We start from the raw sequence: 4534 nt of genomic DNA, 5'->3' as shown, positions 1-4534 counted from the left end.
ATAAGGACGCTGTCATAGCCTGTCAACAACGTTGATTGGCTGCGCACACGCATTATTGGCTGGACTATGGGATAAGGTGGCATCGTTCCCATATGGGAGCAGCCAGTCACTTACTGACCAACACTGCAAAACAGAATTGTTAAAGTATTAATTTTAATTTCAATTCAGGTTAGATTTTTTTTGGTGCGCAACGCAGAATTTCTGTGCGCAGAGACTGTGCCAGCAGTGCGCAGCTTAGAGGGAACATTGCATAGGCCCACTAAAAGTTACAAAATAAGCTACTATCAAATACATTTTCTGTAAACACATCAGAAGGTTATTTATGTGGCAAAAAGTTAGATCTATACAAAATGTTGCAGGGAAACAGAGAAGGAGCTCGTATAGGTTTGAGTTTTATTCACATCTATTGTGCAGGTACAAATAGCAGAGTGGAAAACTTTATATTTTGTGTTTGCAAACATTAATTTATGAAGATTAATTAACATGAGTGTAGCACAAAGTAAAGGTGGAAGCAGTATTCTGACATGACAGTGCAATCAAAACACATTTTGCCACAACAATCTGTGAATAATTGTGACAAACAACTGTCACTTTAATATTGGACAGACTAGTTGTGCAGCCCTAACCTGAAATATGCTGTTTGTTCTGAATGAAAAACGTTAGTCTTTGGTAAACATTTTAATCCCATTTATAGATGCAATATGTTATTTCAGTTAAGACTAAATGTTACCACACGTTCCCATCATTAGAGCGCATTTAAAGTGTGGAGAAGTCTGTGAAGGTTCTCAGTCATCCAGGTCATCGTAGTCTAAGGAGCTTGGAAAGAAAAGCGTCTGGACTTCTTTGAGTTACTTGAAGACGTTTCACCTCTCATCCGAGAAGCTTCTTCAGTTCTAAGGGTCAAATGGTGGAGAGTCCAAGCTGTATTGAAGAATTTCTAACTTCATGTAGGCTAAACAGCGGCCTAGAATTAGACTCAAAACCCTGCACTTGCCCAAAATAAAGGGGGCGTTAATGTACCAGATTCTACAGAACACCAGAAATAACTGCTAAGATGGGTCCAACACATCTGAGTTCATGCTGGAGGAACTGTGGGACACACTCTGCCAACCACACTCATATATTGTGGCTCTGCCCTAAACTCTGTGTATTCTGGAGGCAGATATTTGATGCTCTCAAAGACATTTTCCAAGGTAAATATTCCACTAAGTCCTACAGTAGCAGTGTTGGGAAGGATTGCAGAACATATTGACTGCAAAGCCAAAAGTTACCTGCTAAATATATGACTCACTGCAGCCCTAAAATGCATAACTATCAGATGGTTAAAACCAGATATAATCTATGGATCCATGTCTGTCTGATGGAACAAATTACATACTCAGACTACAGAAACAAGTCTTTGAGAAACGGTGGGGACCCATGTTACCTTTCCTATTACAATGAAGAACACCACCTAGTTTTGTGAGCTCTCTCTCTCTCCACACACACACACACACACACACACACACACACACACACACACACACACACACACACACACACACACACACACACAGCATGTTATGCCAGTTTCAGCTGAAACTATGTTTCAAACCATAATCCGGGTTTTTAGTTCACCATTTATGAGGTTTCAAGAAGAAAATAAAAGACAGATCTGAATGTTTGAAAATGTTTTGGAAAGATTCTGTAAAGATGAGATGAAAAATACTCAAAGGATAAATTTAATTGGTTTATTATTTAGATAAGAATAACAAGCAAGTAAAGGAAGAAACAAGGTAAAATGAAGTAATAATGAAAGAAGTTAAACAAGTAAATGAAGAAAAAGGTAAAATGAAGTAATAATGAAAGAAGTTAAACAAGTAAATGAAGAAACAAGGTAAAATGAAGTAATAATGAAAGGAGTTAAACAAGTAAATGAAGAAACAAGGTAAAATGAAGTAATAATGAAAGAAGTTAAACAAGTAAATGAAGAAACAAGGTAAAATGAAGTAATAATGAAAGAAGTTAAACAAGTAAATGAAGAAACAAGGTAAAATGAAGTAATAATGAAAGAAGTTAAACAAGTAAATGAAGAAACAAGGTAAAATGAAGTAATAATGAAAGAAGTTAAACAAGTAAATGAAGAAACAAGGTAAAATGAAGTAATAATGAAAGAAGTTGAACAAGTAAATGAAGAAACAAGGTAAAATGAAGTAATAATGAAAGAAGTTGAACAAGTAAATGAAGAAACAAGGTAAAATGAAGTAATAATGAAAGAAGTTAAACAAGTAAATGAAGAAACCAGGTAAAATGAAGTAATAATGAAAGAAGTTAAACAAGTAAATGAAGAAACAAGGTAAAATGAAGTAATAATGAAAGAAGTTGAACAAGTAAATGAAGAAACAAGGTAAAATGAAGTAATAATGAAAGAAGTTAAACAAGTAAATGAAGAAAAAAGGTAAAATGAAGTAATAATGAAAGAAGTTAAACAAGTAAATGAAGAAAAAAGGTAAAATGAAGAAATAATGAAAGAAGTTAAACAAGTAAATGAAGAAACAAGGTAAAATGAAGTAATAATGAAAGAAGTTAAACAAGTAAATGAAGAAACAAGGTAAAATGAAGTAATAATGAAAGAAGTTAAACAAGTAAATGAAGAAACAAGGTAAAATGAAGTAATAATGAAAGAAGTTAAACAAGTAAATGAAGAAACAAGGTAAAATGAAGTAATAATGAAAGAAGTTAAACAAGTAAATGAAGAAACAAGGTAAAATGAAGTAATAATGAAAGAAGTTAAACAAGTAAATGAAGAAACAAGGTAAAATGAAGTAATAATGAAAGAAGTTGAACAAGTAAATGAAGAAACAAGGCAAAATGAAGTAACAATGAAAGAAGTTAAACAAGTAAATGAAGAAAAAAGGTAAAATGAAGTAATAATGAAAGAAGTTAAACAAGTAAATGAAGAAAAAAGGTAAAATGAAGAAATAAGGAAAGAAGTTAAACAAGTAAATGAAGAAACAAGGTAAAATGAAGTAATAATGAAAGAAGTTAAACAAGTAAATGAAGAAAAAAGGTAAAATGAAGTAATAATGAAAGAAGTTAAACAAGTAAATGAAGAAACAAGGTAAAATGAAGAAATAAGGAAAGAAGTTAGGAGAGAAAACCCCAACAATCCCCTCTGAGCAAGCACTTGGCGACAGTGGGGAGGAAAAACTGCCTTTAAACGGGCAGAAACCTCCGGCAGAACCAGGCTCAGGAGGGGACAGTCAACTGCCGGGACTGGTTGGGGGGGTTAACAGAGGTGGAGCAAGACGAGGCTACATCAGGTGAGGAAGCAGTAGCGTCTCTCCTCTGGAACAAGTGGAACCATTTTTTCTTTTTTTTCATGCACTTTTCCACGAGCGCTTTTTTCTCCACGATGAGATTTCTCAGCTCGTCGATGGTTTCTGCGTTTTTTTTCTTCAAGTTTCTCACATCTTTGTTCCATCTCTTCCAATGCTGCTTGTTGTTCTTCAAGCTTGTCTTTGAGTTGTTTGGATGTTGCCTCCTGTATCAGCTTGTCCTTGTGCATGTCTGCATTTCTCTGTTGGACCTCTTTGTGCTTGTCTTTTAACTGCTTCTTTCTTTTCTTGATTTCTTGATTTTTGTCTTCATGTATTTTGTCTTCTTGTTGTTTTTGTGACTGCATTTGAGTGTGTTCACTCTTCAAGTTATTGAATTCCACCAAACGCCCCTTAACGAGCTCGGAGTTGTTTCTCGCTATCTGATCGATCCTTTTCTGCATCTGTGAGCACCGTTTCTCCAGTTTGTCCCTTTCTTCTTCCACTTTAGTTGCTTTGTCCTTCAGCTGATTACAAAACTCTTGCAGTTTTAGATTTTTAGACTCAAAGTCCTGGACGATGCGTTTTCCTTCTTTCAGTCTTTCCTGCTGTTGCTCTTTCTGTTGAAGAAGGTCTTTATTTTGGCGCAGTGTTTCATCCAGGCTTTCTTTCAGCATGCGGTATTTTTCCTGCATGCTCTTCAGTTTGTGCTGCATGTCTTGTTGCTTTTTGTCCTGCTCTTCCTTCTGTTGGAGGAATTTATTATTTTCTTCCACAGCTTCATGGAGCTGTCTTTGGAGGAGCCGATTTTTTCGGTCCATGTGTTGGAGATCCCGTTGTATCTTATCAGTCATCGTTTTCTTGTCTTGGAGCTGGTTGGTCATTTCTTTTAGTTCTGCGCGCTTTTGCCTGTTTTCTTTATTGAGGTGCACAATCTGCTCTCGGGCCTGAGCAAACTTGATTCCCCAGCCCTCATTAATAATGTTTATGTCCGGCTGGCGCTGTTGTCTTTCTTCCAGCTCTTTATTTTGGGCTTCCATTCGTCTACACTTGTCCTCCAGTTGACGTTTTTCTTCTTCAATTTGTTGCATTTTTTTCTGGAGAAGGTAGTTTTCCTTCCTACTCTCCTCTAATGCCCTTTGGGAGGATGAGATGCCATTTGGGGAAATTGGCTGGCCACGCCAGGAAGGAGAGGCGGCGTAATCTTTTTGAATTGGTTGTTTTTTTCTTGGAAACAT

The 4534-nt window shown here is 36.0% G+C and overlaps 1 pseudogene; it reads right to left on the bottom strand.

Moving 5' to 3' along the window:
• Nucleotides 1–3404: 3404 nt before the first annotated feature.
• Nucleotides 3405–4534, bottom strand: LOC146675341 (uncharacterized; annotated as a pseudogene).

The sequence above is a fragment of the Rhamphochromis longiceps genome, linkage group LG3 (genome assembly GCF_057381845.1).
Source record: "Rhamphochromis longiceps isolate RC_006_pf linkage group LG3, R_longiceps_female_GT1.1, whole genome shotgun sequence".
Taxonomy (NCBI): Eukaryota; Metazoa; Chordata; class Actinopteri; order Cichliformes; family Cichlidae; genus Rhamphochromis; species Rhamphochromis longiceps.
This window is presented reverse-complemented; position numbering and strand designations above follow the sequence as displayed.